Genomic DNA, 20,458 nt, shown 5'->3' with positions numbered 1-20,458 from the left:
CGAGCTCGCTGGTGTTTTAAAATTAGGAACAGAGGAACAGCGTCCACATCCCTAAACAGGCAAAAGTGTCGCGAAGTACAGCCAGACACGATTCGCGGTCGAGGAGAACGCTTAATTGGAGCACGATGAATCATGGAATTCGTTTAGCTGCGGTTTCTGGTTGCGTGCAAAGGTCGTGCATGAGTCGGAGGGAACCTCGTATCGATTCGCCAGGTCTCCGCGGTCGATTACAAGGATATACGAGGGCAACTTCGGCCGTGCGTTAAGTGATACCTTATCCGAATCCAATGGAATTCATTAATCTTGATCTCTCCGCGGGTGGAAACGAAACTGTTGGCTCTGGTTCGCGTTTTAACGAGCCTCCGCTCATCAGTCGCCCTGTACGGGCCATTTTTTACGACGCTGTCAGCTGCGATTCCGTACAAATCGCCATGAATAGAACGACTGGAAAATAACACCTCTGCGAGACCAATTGACTCGTCGATGTGTCGCCCCATGACGTTACTTTACTAATCATTTTGGTAAAAATATGCGAGTGATTTGAGCTTGTGCGGCAAGCTCAAACTCTTGAGCTTTTTTAGTTTCTGTGTGTGTGTGTGTCTGTGTGAGTGTGACAGTGGCGGTAGTAGTAGAAATATAACAAGAGCCATGAGCTCCGTGAAATGTTTTGTACGTGCATAAAATGCAAATTGTTGAAGCGATAAAAACAAGTGCTTTTCTGTTCAGTATTATAAAGTAAAAGAAAAATACATCTCTTTTTCTTTACTGTAAGCGAAAACTGCTTGTGTAAATTGTATTAAAGAATCTACTAGTAAATACGTGTCCACCTGTTATTTAAATCCACGCTAAATTTCTAGCTTTATTTACGAATTGATGATTACACTGAGTTATGAATTTGTTCGCTAAGAAATATTAAGTTTGTATGTTTATCTTTTATTTTAATAGTTTATCTTTTATATTAAAATCAAGAGTATTGAGTTAGAATTAAACGTCAAGGTGCAAGTGAAATGTGTATGAAAGAAAAAATACCCAAACCGAACCACCTAAGTATCTCTTCCTATTGTGGAGGTACAAGAAATATTTTATATGCAATTTGAATGGTACCAGGAGATCGATCTTCTGAAAAAATGACCCCAAAAATGTATTTGTTGCAACATATTAGTCTCCTGATACCATTCAAATTACATTCAAAATATTTCTTATATCTCCACAACAGGAAGAGATATTTAAGCGGCCTGCTTTAGGCAGACCACCCTGTATATGAAGGAATCTTTGAATCAGTTTTAAGATTGCCTACACTGCAAATTTCATTAGTATTAGAATTAGTGGTAGTATAGTAATAATAAATAATAAACTGAGTGCATCCTTATTTTTAGTATCTACAGGGTATTCAACAACAGGTGTCAAATATTTTAAATCACGACTCCATGAGTCAAAATAAGACGAAAGGCTTACTAAGAATATGTCTGACTTGAGACTTACTCTACTAACTTCGTTATGTCTGACCAGACTAGTGTTCCTCGACAGTAGAATAAATAAACAGAAATCGCTCTAAAAAAAGTACAAATCGCTATAATACTAATTAAAATAAACTCCAGGCAGGAAAGCAAATAAAACCCAAAACAACAAGAAAAATTAACACCTTCCTCTGCAAACAAAGAAACGCAATTACTTATGCACTCACACCCCTTCTGCTTTGTCGCTTCCTCCCTTTGTCACTTCAGCGTTTCTAGCCTCTCTCCCAGCTTCTCAGCGGGCAAACTATCGGGAAATGCTTGCATCACGGGCCAGGGTCTCATTTGTTAGTTGTACTAGCCGCAGGCTATAGGTGGCCACCCAACGATACCATCCTATAGGTCTCCCTGTGCTCCATTATAAACTTGCTCGGCCGTTATATCGTTAACCACGGTGCAACACACCGTCTCCTGCACAACCACACACGACCCACCCTCCTGTTTCTCGTCCTTCCGACATACGCCCCTACTTCACCCCCGACGCGACAATCCCGCGCCCGACTAATCTGTAGACGGTTATTCTTCGCAATGTAGAAGGTCGTGTCGACTAATTACCTCGCGCTAATGGCCCGAACGATTCCACAACGCACGGATGAACAGAGCCCCCCGAACCTTTAACCCTTTACGTGGTTAGTCGTACGTTCGAACAGTGAATACGTAGATCGATGAAATACCTATACAGGGAGTTTCAGGAATACATGTGAATACTTCGAAAGCTGAATTTACACATAAGCATAAGCAAAAAATGTTATGTGCACGTATGTCCTGTATAGTTTAATAGTTGAGTTATGGATGATTAAAGAATGTACCTTAACCACTTGATATAGTTTGACGAGTCTGACTCCTGCAGTTTTTACAGTACCCTCGCTGCTGATTACGCGATAATGCGTGACGAGGACTTTTCGAAAGTAACCGATCACGCACCATCGCGTGAGGGATCTGTGTTCGCTCAATGGGAACTCTTTCGTTGGCAGTTTGGGATAGTTATCCGTTTTAGATCGGCAGCGGAGGTGAACACATTACGAAAGAAAATTGCTTAATTGCTTGAATTGATGCTTACAATTAGCATTGAATTTTGCTGTATATTTGTAGCTTGAAAATATCAGGTGTTCCTCGAGTAGTTTAAAATCCATTTTGTATCCTTTGTTGCTGTTCATTCACATTATTCACTTGCATTGAATATTCAATAAATCATAAATGGCCCCGAAGGGAAAAATCTATTGAATGACGAACACTTTTGAAAATTTTCTTTAATCATCAATAACTCGAAATGTAAGGTATGTAAGACATATATGTTCATATAATGGTTTTTATTTATTTTAGTGTATAGATTCTGCTCCTGACATATTGACGTGTATCTCTGAAATACCCTCTTTGTTGAAAATTGAGAAAGAAATAACTAAACAGAGAATGTAGATAAAAGGCACAGTTTCATGTTATGTGTGACAAATGCAAACAATATAAATAAACATTATTTTTCACAGTACCCTTTTATTTTAGTGAATATTTAAAAAGTTAAAATAGCGCTCCGAGTTCTAGCTGGAACTGAAACACCGCATTCCTCGGAGCGATAATTGCCGAAATTTTTTTCGTCTCGTTTCAGAAGCGCCAATGGGAAAAGAGGGTAATTGATTTTCTATAACGTCAGGCTTCCCTGGTAAACGACGGTAGTTTTAGTCGGAAATAGGTGTACTCTACTTTGAAATGGATGGGAAACTCAATTTTTGATGAGTGAAAAATACGGCAATGTATATTCTTGAATTTGTTAGTTTATGTTTAGTTTCTGGTTTATGTTAGTATTTGGCTTTGACCTGAAAAGAATTTTGTTTACTTCATATCTGTTTCAAGTAGTATCTATTGATAGTAAACAGTTTCCCAAGGAGAAATTTTTACGAAATTTTTCAAAAAAAGTTGATATAATCTACATAATATATACATTTTAATACATTCTAAATATGACAACATTCTCAATTTTTCTGAATTTTCAATTTTTCAATATTTAATCTGTGGTTCGGAGTACATATAACTAAATAAACATAAATCGAATCGAATTTTTGTGTGTAATTTTACAGCCAGTAAAAATAATGTCCAATACGTTTGCAATGAGAATTTTTTGTAAAAGTATACAAAACTGGTACAAAATCCATTTCTTTCTTTTTTTTAATTTGTTAAAGTACTCTTCTTTTTTCATCCATCAAAGTAGAGCACCGCCTTGTCTGAAAAGAAAATAATACATAGTGGTTGGTTTTCAGTGGGGAAAGAATACAATGGACAGCGGTGAAATGAACACTTCAGGGTGCTTGTATTCATACACATATATGGGCGGTATTATGTGCATAGAATTTGAATAAAAAGTAATATAACAATAGAAAAAAGAAGATCGTGTGTACAGATGTCGCAAAAAGGGCATGGATGCCAGATTGGAAACCTTATTATGAGTGTAACTTCCACGATTTCCTCTTCAACAGACCAATTTCGAATGTACTTCGTGCTATTCAGCGCTTCGAAACGATTTCACTAGAAATTTCAGTTGCACCTGGATCGTCATATTGCCGCGGGAAACCACGAGGCGTTTGTTACACAGCGAGGAGGGAAATTGAGAAACATGAAATTGAATCATTCGAAGATGTTAACAGTAATCGAGAGACAAAAAGTATAGCGAATAATAAAAGAATGGTAGAAATTTTTATTTGCTCCACATCTACTACACTAAAGCTGTGGTAAGATGAAACTTTTCCAATTCGAAGTTTGTAACTTTTCTGTATCACTAAATACAAGAGAACAAAACTCGAATATTTGCATTTCATCACTTTATACAATTTTCATTCAATACTATTTCCAATAAAATTAATATTTACAAATTTATATAATCAATGTGAATAATTAAAAAAAATTGTAACTATTCAATTATTTATTATTAGGAAGATCATTAATTATCAGGAAGAACCTAGTCACTCCACTGTTATTTAATTTGTTATTCTTTACATTCTAGTGTGTCACACAGACCATAAATTATAAAATAAAAGAAGCGACATTAAATGCGTTCCCCTCTACTTTTTGTTTCACACTCTGTCAGTATTCTGTCCCTATTGGTAACGCTACAATTCACTGGACGTGTTTTCTGTCCCAATATGTATTCACACTATAGCACTGACCAAACTGGGTCCAAGATTTATGTCCTTGCCACGCTTTACATCTCTCTACAACTATCGCCCGAATGCGTTCTAGTTCATTCCACTCGAGGTCTGGCCGCCTACCGACCTATTCCACTTGTAATGCGACCGACTACACAGTGGCACATTCCATTCACCGTCTACTCGTCATCAAACGAGAACGATACTTGCCATGGCACGCGATTATGTTTAACCCTTCCAACACGAAAAAATATGTAAACCTGTCCACTTGATCAATGTTATCCCGTAAGTGTCCCGAGACTATAGTTCACGAATATAAGTGAAGAGATTTCGCACAGGGTATGCTCTTCAAATGTCTGAAAGGGACAAACTCAAGTATTTAAGGGGAGAAATTAAATTTCACCTTTCAAAGTATTATATACAAATCACTGAGAACTAATTGATTTATTAACGATCAAAATTTGCTACAATCTTTTTTCTTTTTTGAAAAAATGAGGAATAATCAAAGCAAAGACTGGATTATTAAAAATTGACCTATTTGTGCTCCTAATTATGAGAGAGATCTCAATAAAAAAATGTAGAGAAATGAAATTTACCGCTTATTTCGCAATGTAAATCGATGCAACACTAAATAAGTAATAGATTGAATTTTTATTAGATATTTTACTTAAGTTACTTGCGTAATTATCGCTATATTTAAACAACTTTTATGGACAATAACATTCCAAATAAGGGTCATGGAGAAATTTGGAAACTTCATGGTACCAAAAATTAGATAATCGAAAATGAATACGAATTGTAATTTTTCTCGCGATCTAGACAGCCGTTTCGAAACACTGTCATCAGCGTTAAAAAGAGCAATAGACAGCTATCTAAACAAACGAAATGGAAGGAAAGAGCTACGAGTTTCGTTGAACGACACATTGTGCGAAGGGGGAGGCCATGGGCAAAGAAGGCTGCAATCTGGGTCCTCTTAATGAGCGCCCCAACTGACGCAGGATGTCAGGGGCTCGTTGGTCAATTTTGACGTTAAGTGGAGGACAAAATTAAGCGGGACCGTGTTTGAACTCTGTGACTAATTAAAATCGTTTTCACGCGTCGACGAAGCAATCGGCAACCATCGAGTTTCAGTAAATATCTCCTCTAATTATAAGTGTAGGGGCACGTGGGTAGGGGTAGACAAGCAATTCTACTGCGCAGGTAGTCAAATATTATCATAATCAATTACGCCAATCGTACAGCCTCTGCAATGAATCGCGAGACGAGCTGCAATTAGGATACAGTTTCCTTTTAATTCGATCAGGACACCCCTTGGCTCGAGCACCGTTGGCTTCATTCAGACCCATCATTTTCGATTTAAAGAGCAGATGGGTGACTCGATCTGTTGGTATAAGTATTTTAAAAACGAAGTGTTGGAAAAGAGGGATTCTAAGACTTTTAGGTTGGAGTATTCATAGAATTGTATGAAGAACCTCGAAGAGTGAGTTGGTCGCGACGTTTTGTTATTTAGAAAATAATGAAATGTCTGGAGTGACCAAGGATTATATTAAAAGACTCGCGTCTCAATTTTGTACATACACATACGAAATTTCTGAGCTTTGGAATCGTTTTCTTCTAAACCACTGAAGCATTTAGTCATACTTAGAATAGTAATTCTACTATTAATGCTAAATAAAATTTAAGACAAAAGCTACATGCTGTTTAATAGGTTGATCGAAAAGTAATGAATGATCATTTTTATGTTTTCCAAATATAGGTACGATTTTTCAAATTCCTTCATTAAGTATGAAGCAAAATTCCTCTCAGTATTTTCATAGAATTTAACATACAAGGTTTCATTAAATTTATTTCATTAGATATCGATTAAACGGATATAAACGAAGGAAAAATACAATTTCAAGGAATTAGTTCACATATTCAAATTTACTAGCACCGTTAAAATGCAACTAACTTCAAAATATATTTTGTTTATCATTTATTAATAATCCTGCATATGGAGCAGAAATTCATTAATAAATGCTTGCTTCAGTGGTTGCGCTCAATATTCGAAATAAATATTAATTCACTTTTAGTGCCACCAATTAAATAGCATTTCACTATGCAGAGAAATATGTAGTATCAGAATTGTGAACAAAGATGATAAATTATCGTCAAATATTTTCATAAATTATACGAACAACATGCAAAACTGATAAACATACACTTTCTTTTCTTACCAGATTTTTCTCTGAAGCTATTTATTTACTAATTATATCTTCTCAATTTTAAATAAGAAAAAACAACCTCTGGAAGAGTAGATACTTATTTTTATAAAAATAAATCTAAACAGTTTATCAAAGTACTGAATCAATACAAACTGAAATTATAATACTTTTACATGAAAAATCTCAAACAATAGTATCTCTAATTTTTAGTAGAAACCTATTCCTATTTAAATAACAGTACATAATCATAATTGTATACACATACCTCCTGCCAGTGTCCAGAACGCATTAACAATAAAAACTATTACTCATTATCATCCAAAAACATTGTATCTTTAAAGCAAAAAAAATTGGTAACACGGTTTCGATACTTTCCCGACATCAGACAAGTGGCTTATTATCAAAATATAACATTTTTATTTTTGTGGGTGAGGTGGGGTATTTGAGAATAACCCTTATCAATAATATTATTTTATAATGTGCTAAAAACTCGATAAAACAAAATACTCTATAATATTCCAATAACACAGTCCAGAGATATGCAAAATAGATCCCCAACATACAGGATGATCAGTTTAACTACAAACCCTCTGAGTGTTGGTAGCATTTATTATAAATGGTGTAGCATTGTAAGTGATCAGTAATTTCCAATTAAACTGATCATCCTGTACATACATGTTCAGGTAAACCCCCCTTCCCTCTTAACCAAATCTTTTTCAACTCTAACAGCATCAGTGATCCATATACAAAAACTACCACACCAAATTTCGTCGGGTTCTGATAACTCAATAAAAAGCTATACAGCAAAATATACACCAATATACATACATACATACAGAGACACACATCCATAAATCCAGAATTTAGTCATCAATCTTTTGACTTCTTTGAACTTAAGGGTTCCCAAAGAATCGATAAATACAGAAAACTGGGGAGGTTGAGAGTCAAAATTTAACACACAGCAATACTTCCACCCTGTTATAGGGACACTGACAGTAATTAGAACATTTACCCTACAAAGTTATGTCGTGCTGTTCAAAAACACCCTGTATCATAATTAAACCGCGGATTTTTATGCAATTTCATATTTTTATAAACACAATTAAAAAAATAAAACTTCAATAAAAATTTTGCTTCAATTTCTAAATACTACAATTTGCAGTCTATATTTTATATTTTCAATGGTTTTAAATATTACATGCATTCTGTAACTTTGTACACATTTCAAATTTCCATAAATACCTAAAAAATCCGCAGCCTAATTATAATAATAACAATCACGAAATATCAACGAGTCACGTTCAGCAACGAAAGCAAGTCGACCAAGCATCCCTTCCTCGGTCCACCAAGCACACAACCCTGCGTTAGTTTCAGCCACCCTTGTTTAATACCACGTCTAATAATTTTGAAAGGAGATAAAGTACACTCGCTGTTCGCAATTTTAGAATCTCCCGAGCGTTCGCAACAGACGATTTGCGAAAGCTGTTTGCTTCTTTTTCAACCCCGTGGAAACGTTCGCCACTTATCCTCGCCGCGAACCATGGCTCGCGTCTAATTACCTAACGCTAATGACTGGGATGAACGCTGTGGGATCCCAGGTCTGGATGGCGTATAAATCGAACTGGGTCGCGAATATAAATAAAGAAACTCGGGCATTAAAATTCCAACCGTGTCGTGGCGCGCTGTTGCATAAAGACCCGCGACGGGGTTCGTTATCATTTGAATATCGCTGCCTTTAAACCTCGCGGTGAAATTAGAATAACAGGGGCACGGCGAGAATAGGGAGCCGAGGCTCTCTCGTGATTGTTAGAAGAGGGAAATAAGGGACGGATGGGGGAAAAAAAACGAACGAGCTGGCCTGGAGATATCGTAAATATTAATACCAGTCGAGTAACCGAATTCCTTTCCCTTCTAGGTCAGTGGTTCCTAACGAGCTATGCAAACGTTGCTGGTAAGATACAGCGTGTATGACTGATGCATAAGATAAAGACTCTTTTACATCCATTAATTCGAATTTATCGCGAGTATGTTGCGCCGCGGCACTGCGTTAAAAGGCGACCTGGTTCGAGCGGAAAAGAACGCTGAAGAGTGGAGGGATGGATCAAGGTCCTTTAACGTTTTCTTCGTTGGTGATCTGGAAACCTGGTTTTTAAGTTCAAGTAATGTCGTCTCTTATTCCCTGTAATAACGTCTTTCGAGGGAAAATTCGAGGGATTTAAAATATGAACTGGTTTGAAATTATGAATTATAAGAATCGCTGGAACCTAATTGAGCAGGTAATTGAAAATCATACAGAAATATTTTCCACTTCTTGGTGAACTCCCATCATCCTGAGATCCTAAGGTAAATGTCTCAATATCCAGACGTTTAAGATGCTGAATGTTCCAATAAGTGGATAACCGAAAAATGCATATTTCGATATTTAAATTGAACCTCAAGAACTGAATAATATACGTACTATTTTATGATGCTATTTTTGTATGTAGCACTGTTTTTTTAAATTAAAATCTAAGCTTAAAGTGAAATAAAATCAGCGTTAGAGTTCTGCTATTGAGACATGGATACTAAGACATGTACCTTACGTACAATTTTTTTTAGAGATACACTGCATTCGAATATTTCTTATGAATTGTCAAAAAAAGTGAAATATCTTAAAAAAGAATCAAACGATTAAGTTCCATTTAAGAAAAAAAGTGTAATTGTACTTTACAACTACGTCTGTACATGTAAAAAAAATTGTACCACAGAATAATAGAGTTCATTAATCAGTACAAAATTTTCCTCCCCAATTATCTTCTAATTTTAATGGGAATAAATTTATAGTTCTCCCCAGTTACTAAAACCAGTCTATATAATCTCGAATCGTGTTCCATAAAATGCAAAACACTTGAGCTACACGAGAGATCCAAGAGGAATGTAATATTCCAATTAACCGATCCTTGTCGAATCGGTTCTATCAGCAAACTCGAGACGGGACTCGCAATCAAATAGAACAACGTTAGAATACGCCCCGTCCGAGCAAGTCGTTCGTTTACCAAACCTCGAGGCTCACTTAAACGCATCCTCGACGCTTGAAAACGAAGGGGAATCATTTTATTATCCAATAACGTTCGCAATAGTCGTGGAAATAACCGCCGCCCGCGTCTCCCGATCCGAGACCCCTCGTTTATAATCCACTTTCGACAAGCTGCGACAAGCCAAAGGCTTCGTAGGTGCGCGACATTACCGCGGGTTTATTGCTTTATCCACGCCAGCGAGGCTTTCAGAGAGCAGAGCTCTGGATCGTCATCGGGGGGGCCATCTTCCAGTCGCACTTCGAAACGATCCTGTTCCACAGCCTTTACGCTCGTAATTGGACAGCGCGAAACGCGTCACAGTGTAAACCGAACGAGAGAGTGCACGAGGTGTGTCTCGCTATTGGCGAGTGTATCAGAGACTTTTGGAATCTTTTAGTTTTCTGGTTGGTAGCTAAACCGCAGCTGGAGCTGAAGCGGCGAGAGCAATTTTCTGTATCCCCCGACTCCCTTGAATGAGCTCCTCTATTTGTGGTTTCGAGTGCTCGAGACTTAATAGAAACTAATGTACGTCATTTGAGGTTTACTCGGAGGAAGGAATTTAAGAGAGAGCTGCAGCTAAGAAGGAAAAATCTGCAATCAATTTCTCTGGTATCAACATAGTCCTCTCTATTTCACATTTAAGCAACGACAGGTGATGTTTAGAACTGAAATTTTTATTTTAGAAACATCCAGATATGTATCAATATTTATATTAATATCTAGATATTCAGATATAGATAAAAATCGTTAAATATTCAAATATCCGAATTTTTGATTCTTCAAACCCATAGACATGTGTAGAAATATTTCAATTTTTAACTATTCAAACTATTTTTAACTATTTCTGTATTTATTTTAAATTTAATTCTTATACGATAATATGGTAAAGCAACATTTTTGGAAGAAGAGGGTTTGAAAAAGTAAAATATGAAAACAGTTTATGAACACGAGAGGAAAGGGATTACTTTTGCAACACCCTTTCTACCATTTTAATATAATATATTAAGTTTACAGTAAAAGTTACCATCTGCTAACAAGGAAACAACATGTACGTACCCCTGGGAAATCTAGTGGAACATGTAACGCGGCAATTGTTGCAAAACATTCCCAACTTCTAATTGAAAATTTCTCATCTCTAATTCCCCATGATCTTAAACACTCTGCGGAAACCTACTGCTAAACCTACCAAATAGGAATTAACATAGGTACCTATACACACTTTTATTCAACCCCAACTAAAACTAAATATCTCTAATTTTCTTAAAAAATTTCCCATCAATTTACTACTACTTCGATAATTCCACTATTAACACGAGGTTTTCATTAACAAAAATTTCAATAATGTCTCGATAACAGAGCTCGAAGAAAAGATAAAATAAAAGTTTTCTCCCTGAGAGACAATTTCCAGGAATCAATTTCGTTAGCTAAATAAAAATTCGTAATAACCCGTAAGACTACAGTAATTAATTGTCCCTCCTGGTCGACTGAACCGAATTATTCGAGGACTGGTGACCTTTTTACATCTGACATTCCTCGAACGTCCGTCATCCTTCTTTTTTTCAATTAATCCTAGCAAACTGGTCGAAGGGATTGGATAACCGACAAGTAGGATTGGTAGATTTTCTATCAGTCCTGAGAGCATCTCGTCCAGTGTTCGTGAAACTCTCGAATTTAAGGCTTTTCATTGGCCATATAAAGCTCCAGTTTGCTCAAATGCGATGGATACCCAATGACTAACCTGCAGTTCGCTTTCCTGTGGAGTATAAAGTGGGGCTGGAATGACTGTTCGAGCACCTTGATATTCTGATGCTTTGAAAGTACTGCATTTTGAATATGAATTGCCTACTGTTGCTTGAATATGAAATACCAGCGTATTTGCATTCTTAGGATAATGGAAAACGTTATCATAGAGGAGCAACCTAAAGTAAATTAACTGGAGACCATTTTCCCGTCTTAATTATGTATAGTAATAAATACTTTGAAATTTGTCTTATGAGCAAACTCTGATATGAGTTTGTTACAGGACTTTATTCGTGAGCTACTTTAAAGCTACTATTTTTTAAATGTTATCGATCATTGAAAAGGTCTTAGTATGCACAAGAGTTGCAAGTGATACAAACTATCGTCAAAACACAAAAATTTTGAAACCGATGCAGGTCATCAAAAAGCAACAATAAATTTGAAGAATTTGTATCACAATTTATCCTATACAAATTTCAGTAACATTCAAAATAAATTACGTTTGAGAAATCGAATTTTACAAACAAGTATCGACTTAAACTTTATCAACTTTAATAAATATTCCCACTTCTGGAACACGGTCTTCACTTAATTTCTCTGTATTTAGGAGAAAATTTCCGTCGTCATTGTCGAACATTTCCAAGGCACTTCTCGTGCAAAACTTCCAAATTCAGTTAATCAATTAAGAAACTTAAACAATTCTAGTTCGAAGTTGTCGATGAATTGCGTTTTTATGTTCCTGTTCCAAAGTATTCATGTTACAGAAAGTTAGTACTCGCCAATAGCAAACCCCTTAATATAATGAGTGGTTCTAAAAACGTTCTGTTTGTTAACTGATATCTTTCACAAGAGTTTTGCACACGATGCACATGATACATGATACACATGAATATTTCCCTCAAACGTTTGATCAATATTTCACGTAAATGTAATTGTACCTACAGGGCAACCAATTCAAGAGTCATTATTGACCCTAAAAAATAGCCGAGGGATGCTATAACGTTGCAACACGAATACTCGCGTTAAAGTCATAAACTACCCGAATATTTACAATAACGTTGACAGCCTTTTTCAAGCAATACTAAAATATATTTCAGCGATGAAATATATTTCATATATTTCTCATGTCTATCTACCAGACCTCCCATAGAACCATATTTGTAAATTGAAAAAATGTAGTAATAAATGAGTCTATAAATTACAATCATCCTTGATTTTTCTGTCTTAGGTAAATACAGTAAGATGAATCGTGACAATGAAAGAGAGTGATACACTGCAACCAATATGTAATAAAATAACAGTTCAGTGACTGTAAGCCAAAACGACGCAAATCACATAATTCTATATTCGAGATAATTGATTAAGATTCAATGTGTTGAACCTCAAATCTGTATTATGAACTTGCATCTTATTGTAATCTCGCCCTTTCAGAAAAAAGTTCCTTTAACTCGATTGGCTTCTATCAAAAATATAAATTCTACCTCGCAGACCTCAATCAAGTTACAAACTCAATTTTCTGAAAAGGTGACTTATTTCGTCGACAAAAAAATTCCACTGTGCTTTCTCTGAACATGAACAAAGTTTACAATAAACTTCATGCTCCTTAGTCCATTCATTTTTAATTCCACAAATTACTTTACCCACTCCCGCACAATTTTCATTCGTAATGTTATCACCTTCGCTGCCTATCCCAAACTGCCAACAATGGAGCTTCCATTGAACAAACATAGATCCCTCACGCGATGGTGCGTGATCGGTGACTTGGGAAAAATTATATATAATACCATGCGTATTCGCCAGCGAAGATACTGTAAAAAGTACACGAACCAGACTCGTCTAAGTATGGCAAAAGGTTAACAATGACCCCTCCAAGACCCAAGAACAGTCTACTTCGTACAGTCCTCTCCAAGACTACATTACTTTATTTTTTCATGTGTATTAAAGGGTGTACCCCATGTATGCCGAATAAATAAATAAATAAAGGACCACGTTGATAAATAATAATTAGTACATAGTCTTCGCTAAGCTCTTCTCTAACGAGACTGAAACAAATGGTCAAATACAAATTCTTCAGAAACGATGAGAAAATATCAGACTGACAATGAAACAACAGATTCTGTCTTCAGCATACGGTTCATTAGATCGGCGAGAAAGTAGCCTAGAACTCCCCACTCCCTCCTTTCTTATCCTCGAGAGGCATCGAATTTCTATTAGTTTCGGCCGATCGAGTTAAGCAAGCTCCACGAGAGACTCGTCCCGTCGCGACACAAATGAGAAATGAAGTCGGTCATCGACTCGGCTCATCATTAGCTTCTTACGTGTGCGGGGGCGATCGATTCATCTTGCTGCTGCGAAAAAGAGAACCAAAGGGAGGGTTGCTCCCTCCCCTCCTGGCCAAATAGGGTTTCTTGTCCTGGAATTACCCCTCTTTTTCAAATAGGAAACCGTAAATGATCGGTCGAGTGAGCGATGGAATTCAATCGCGATTTCACTGCGAATACACACAGCCACGTTCGACGATTCATTATTTCACCGACGATAAAGGAAGTGTGGATTATTAAATCGTTCCGCTAAAACGGTGCGTTGGGGAAATTAAACGAAATTCAATTCCCAGCGCGGAATTATGATACATAATGAGAAAAGAAGACGGCGGGAGGAAGGGTAACCTAAATAATAATTAACGAACGGAGAAGTCGTTTAACAGAGGAAACGAGCGCTCCCTTTGAGTAGGGATCACTTGAACGTGCACTCATAATTTTTGCCTTTGGTATGCATTAATTCCCTCCTTAAAGTCTAGTTTAATTCCTTCTTTAGAGGTAGGTACTCTTAGACTGTAGACAAGCGTTGAAATAAGATCATTTGGATATCATTTGATGGAGTTTGTCACTCGTGGTTGAAGTGTGTGAAGTTTTTAGTACGAGCAAATCGACCACAAAGTAGCTGACACTCTAATGTAAGGGCAAGGGTGATCGTAGAACTGAAAGAAAAACCTGGAATAAATGGTAAACTACTATGACACTAGCAATGGTCCTAGAATCTGGGCCCTAGAAGCAGAATGTATTACGAAATAAATTGTGAATTAAGTGGAGGATAGAATAAAAAAAAAAACAGAGTGTATTGAGTCCACTTAATTTTTGTGTGACTTAAGACACTTTGGTTCTAGGATTGAGTTTTATTTTTGAGTGCAAGTTGTTGTTTAGCTAACTGTAGAGGAGAATTTTTCTTGTTATTTATAACTTCGAATTATTACTTCAACTGACTCTATAAGCCTTTTATTATACTCATAAAATTTTGTTAACTGTCTCCCAAGTTACTCCAAACAGTTATGATATTTGATCACATAATACGATTTCTTTACAAAGAATAAGAAAAGATGAGAAAGTTTAAAAACTGTACGTTTTCAAAAAGTTAAATTATCTGTCTTCCTACATGAATTCTGCCTTAAAGGAAAACATGAAAGACAGTTTTGATATCTGCAGTATAGAACACTAACAGATACAGAACTCTTAAAATACACTTTAGGAGAGAAGAATTAAAACTTCAGGGCCATTGCGGTACGACACAAATTACTTTCACGGACTTCTTTTAGAAACCTAAACGCAACTTTTTTCGCTACTACATGAAAAATAGTTGCGCAATTCTGATTTTTTCATTCCTTCCAAACACTTTAACAACTTTCTTAATTTTGAAAAGAATATAAAACACTAATTATTGATTCTGCTTTCTTGATAGCATAGAGGATATTCAACAAGTGTAAAAAAATTTGTAGGGTGATTCTGCATGCTGAAATGAGACGAAAATGAAGATCGACCAAAATTGTGTTTGGGGTTTTATTTTTAAATTATTAATTGCTAATAAAACGCCTAAAATACACATCAAGTATGTCTGACTAGAGACTAACTCTACTTCTGGCATTATCCTGCATTATTCAAGTTAAGATCCAGAGAAGACAGTAGAATAAGTCCCAAGTCAGACACAGTGGGCTCAGTAGAATATGTCCCTCTCGAGTCAGACACATTTCATAGATACTTCAGGCGTCTTCTTATTAATTAATAACTCTGACACAAAAGCTCCAAGTATCATTTCGTCTATCTTCATTTTGCTCTTATTTTACCACATAGAATCACTCCTTAAAATTTCTGCCCCCTGTTATCGAACATCATGTACTAAAATCTCATTAACTCCATTCATAATAACGTGCTGGTAATAAATATCGTTTCTCATAAGATTTTCAGGAAGAACGTGACAAGGTTAAGTAATATTACTCCCTTTACTTGCCAACCTGTGTCTAGCATCTAGAAAGTGGCGAAAGTGCCCCACCCCAAGGATTCTGCGCGAGGAGACTAGTCAGAATTCAAGAATACCTTATGAGGGAACAATCCCTTCTCCATACGAATATCCCAAACGAATGTGTAGATATTCTTCACTCAATTTTTCATGGCCTCATTAAATGGAATATGGCAAAGGTATCAAAACTTAACACTGGAATTGCGCGACAAATTCATTCACAAATCTCTGTCACCTTATGAATATTTCAGATTCTCCGATTCACGAATTTCGTACACATTGTACGTCAACGTTTTCACGACGTCAGATTTAAAAGCAGATACGCCTTCTGACGGAGACACCCTAATATCGCGCGACAAGAAATCTACGCTCCAGCCCGCGTGACGGCTGTAATATTCTATTCCAGACTGGAGACACCTTATTCCCTCGGATCCGTATCGATATTGTAGCTTACCTGAACGTCTTAACTTCGAAATCGATATTGGATTCGAAAAAGAAACCGATCGAGAAAACCCAAATAGCAAAGAACGTATTTCTCGATTTTTTTTTTTTTTGTCAGGAGTTCGATATACATAAAAAGTTTAAAAAGCTCTAAACTACGTTTCAATGTACATACTTATAGCTCATTCTGATTTCATACCTTTCTTATGTGTATTTTTGGCGTACTGTTATGATATTTTGGTCTTGAACTTTTTCATGTACTTGGCGTAATTTTTGTTTTTGCTTTTTTATTATTTCTTTTTTTTTTCGAGAATTTAATCGTAATGGGAAACATATCTATAGCGAAATGGATTATCCAGCTGAAATACGATGTATCAGAAAATCTGCGATGCTCTGCGTTTTTTTCCTACCGTTCATTTATTATTCCTGATCGACTGAATGACTCGATTCGAGCATACGTCGAGCACCGAAATGGTCACCAATTAGAATATTATGCAACATTTATCCGCAGGGAAAAACACGTCATATGGAAAAGGCCGTGCATTGGGTTACGTACGAATAATTATTCAAAAGGGGACGCTTTTCCATCTGAAATTATTCCATAGCAAATCTCGCTTGCGATTGATGGACGTGGATTCCACTTCTAAAGCGTTATTTCTGTGAGGTATGTGAATCCACTCGCGGCACGAACGTAACGTTTTTACTAATTAAAAAAGTCTGTATACATTATATTGTACCGTAAATGCTGTAAATAACAGGAAATTTCAATCAATTCTATATTCTTGAATAAAATCGGAAAACCGTTGGGTATCCAGTGAAGGGTAATCAAAAATTAAAATTCATATCACAGGCTTGAATAAATTTCCAGGGTTGTACCTCCTCAACTATTTACAAATTTCGTTACACAACAGCTGCACTTTTTTTATTTTGAGCGACACCCTTAAATTAAAAACGGATCATGTAAAAAAATTTGTCTGGCATACCAGAATACATGTTACTCGAGAAAAATGTAAAACGCTCTATTGTTCAATACCAGTTATGTGTGAGTTAACACACCAATGCAGAACAGGATCCATTCGTCACCTACAACTCAATGGCTATACATATTATATAGTATAGTATGTAAATTTAATTATAAATTATCTCTTCAATTATACCAGCATCGTTTTCACATTAAGCATGGAATATTGCTTCTGTCGCGATAGGACCCGTGACATTTCGTGGATAAGAAAACGGCTGTCCGAACACGAATAGAACAGACGTTTATTACCTCAAAACGTCACCGCGTCGCTTACTCCTGCCCGTTTATTTACTTATTTAGACTCATTCTTCCGGGCCAGCTGCGACAGAGGCTTTGCCTGGCGAGAATGAAACGAAAAAAGGAACGATGGCAAAGGCAGGAAGAGGAGGACCACTGAACCTTCTTCCCTTCTATCGGGAGGACGAGGTTTATTGCCGCAGGAGAAAGGGGGAAAGGACGCTGACACGAAGACAGAGACCCAGAAGAAATAGTAGATCCTGCCACGAGCTAAAGCGACAGGAACTACTGGGCGCTTCTCTAAGGAATTGGAAGACGTTTTAGAGCGTGTCGACCGCGATTACGACTGATCAATCTTTCGATGTCCATTTCTGAGCGAAGTAGGTATTAACCCTTTTAATCCTGAATTATTTTCCATTAACTGAAAATGATGTTGTAGGCGCTTCTCTGGTACCGATACGTTTGGTAAACTGCAGCGTGTGTAGCGAAGTGATTATAACAGGAGTTATACCAATACATGTCGCATCTTCACGAGAAAAATGTCCCAAGGCAAACATTTTCAATTTTTGATACATCCAAAAGTAATTAACTCCACTTTTTGAGTTTTTTTCGATTTTAAAGCGCTTAACTGACGCTTAACTTTTTATATTTAAAATAAATATAAGTATTTTTGTTCTGTAGAGTTAATCCATTTGGCAAATGAAGCTTATATAATGCAGTGGAAGTTGTAAAAAATTAATGCATTTAATGGATAAGAAGAACTAATCCAATATTTAATAGAAACGACGTTTTCGTGCAGATACAGCATCAATGTAGGTACCTGTACACTTCTAGCATTTAACATTAATAAACTGAGTCAATTCGCCTTTCATAATTTTTTAATAGCTAGTCAGAGCTACGTAAGCAGACATTTCTGATCGAAGAGTAACCCACCTGCAAACTACCAGCAAGGTTTCGAGGGAGGTTTTGATCATCACAAATATGCACTCTGAAATGTGACTGATTTATTCTACTCTCGACATGCACTGGTCTGGTGAGAGACAGTAGAATATGTCTCAGAATATGTCTGTCATATATGGAATCAGTAGAATATGTCTCAAGTCAGACATAGTAAAATCAGTGGTATAAGTCCCAAGTCAGATACAGTAAAACCAGTGGAATAAGTTCCAAGTCAGACATAGTTACATAATAGGTTCCTAAAATTGGTACTGCCAAAACAGGTAAGGAGAAACCAGTAAAATATGTCCCAAAAATTGGGACTCCCAAGTCAGATACGAAGAAATCAGTAGAATAAGTTCCAAGTCAGACATAGCGAACTCTCACCTTATTTTGATATGTAAAATCATCCCTTACAATATTCTGATCATTGACTATTTATATCCCAAAATGGAAGTACGTTGAATGGTGTCCTAATACTTTTAGCTGTGGATGTATACTACTTTGTCCTTCCTTAAATAATGTATTCATTTTGAAAGAGAATTTAATGCAGCCCTTGACTATCAATTGATATTATCAAATTTAGTATGCCTAACGAGCAGACCAATCGTCGAGTACCTTCTTTAAAACGATTTTCAACCAATGAAATATTCAGAGAAATTAATGGACCTATAAAAACAGGTTTGACGTAGTTTCAAAGTACAGGCTAAAAATGGCTGTGAATTTGTGATACCTTGCGTTGCACGCGTAACCGTTGCAGAACGATGCATGTTCTACATTTTTTACAACATCAGTAAATCGTTCGTTCTCTACAAAACGAAACGATCAACACGTTCGCGCTGTTCCTACAAATTACTTTCATGAATTTTGGTGTAACTCTGCGCCGCGAGGGCTAGGCGAAACGTTGCGAGAGGGAGCAGAATTCACAGGACAATCAAATTTTTATGAAAAAAGTATCAACTGTTTGTAGACGCTTCACGAGGTTTCAGACGGTTGCTTTTATTGCAACAGACTATTTAAATATTTCATCTTCACATTCTTCAATTGTATATATTTCGTGAATTCGCTCCGAAAAATAGGAAAGCTAAACGTGATTTAATAATAAAAATGTTAAAAATACAGCGACATTGGTATAGGATTCATATACCTATGTAGACACCAGACACAGGGGAAAATGAGAGAAGTGGGGAAGGAGAAGAAACGAAGTAGAATTTGGAAAGGTCACCCTAAACTCCTCTTCTTTAAAATCTCGTAACCTTTCCCTTTCACAGCTGCCTCTCGGCTGACTTTTCTCAAATGTCGAGTCCCATTCATTCCACGAGAAAGCGCACACATTTTTCTGTACAATTAAACGAATCCTTCAGCATAAGAAGCTAACTAGGGCTAGGTGGTGGGTTAAGAGTACTCTAAACTAAATATTTCTGAAAGTATATCCCTCGATTTTACCCCTTTATTTAATTGCTATGGGGAGAACTTTAGGATACTTTAAGATACTTATTGTATAGTACAGAAATATTTCTACACTTAAGATTGACAGATGCAATTTGCAATAGTAACACAGAGTTTCAAGTATTAAAGTTTTCTAATTTACAAAAACTTTTTATCAATTTCGAAATTTCAATTTCTGGAGCAGAAACATACCTATCTGCTTCGACTAGTTTCGCGTGGAAACCAAAAGAAAATACTTCCTATTTGATAAAACATTCAATCATATTTACTTTTAGAAATTCTACACACTGTAAATACTTGGAATTATCTTTTTCTAAATATTTTGAACTGAACTCATTAAATACGTACTTAAAGAAAATCTAAAGAATGCAAAATATTTTATATAAATTTTAAAAATTTGGAGAATTAAGATTTTCATATAAGTATAGCTTCGAAAAAA

At 36.3% G+C, this 20,458-nt stretch overlaps 1 protein-coding gene and 1 long non-coding RNA gene across 2 annotated transcripts in view; one reads left to right on the top strand and one right to left on the bottom strand.

The window, feature by feature from the left end:
* Nucleotides 1–20,458, bottom strand: part of LOC143178988 (pikachurin) — a 216,874-nt gene that overhangs the window by 183,528 nt on the left and 12,888 nt on the right. The gene's annotated exons all lie outside the window — the stretch shown is intronic.
* On the top strand, nucleotides 17,413–18,210 carry LOC143178989 (uncharacterized). The gene is made up of 2 exons (XR_013001884.1): nucleotides 17,413–18,014; nucleotides 18,074–18,210. It is a non-coding gene; the product is annotated as an uncharacterized LOC143178989 (long non-coding RNA).

The sequence above is a fragment of the Calliopsis andreniformis genome, chromosome 5 (genome assembly GCF_051401765.1).
Source record: "Calliopsis andreniformis isolate RMS-2024a chromosome 5, iyCalAndr_principal, whole genome shotgun sequence".
NCBI lineage: Eukaryota > Metazoa > Arthropoda > Insecta > Hymenoptera > Andrenidae > Calliopsis > Calliopsis andreniformis.
The sequence above is the reverse complement of the archived record's forward strand: the minus strand, read 5'-3'. Positions and strand labels throughout refer to the sequence as shown.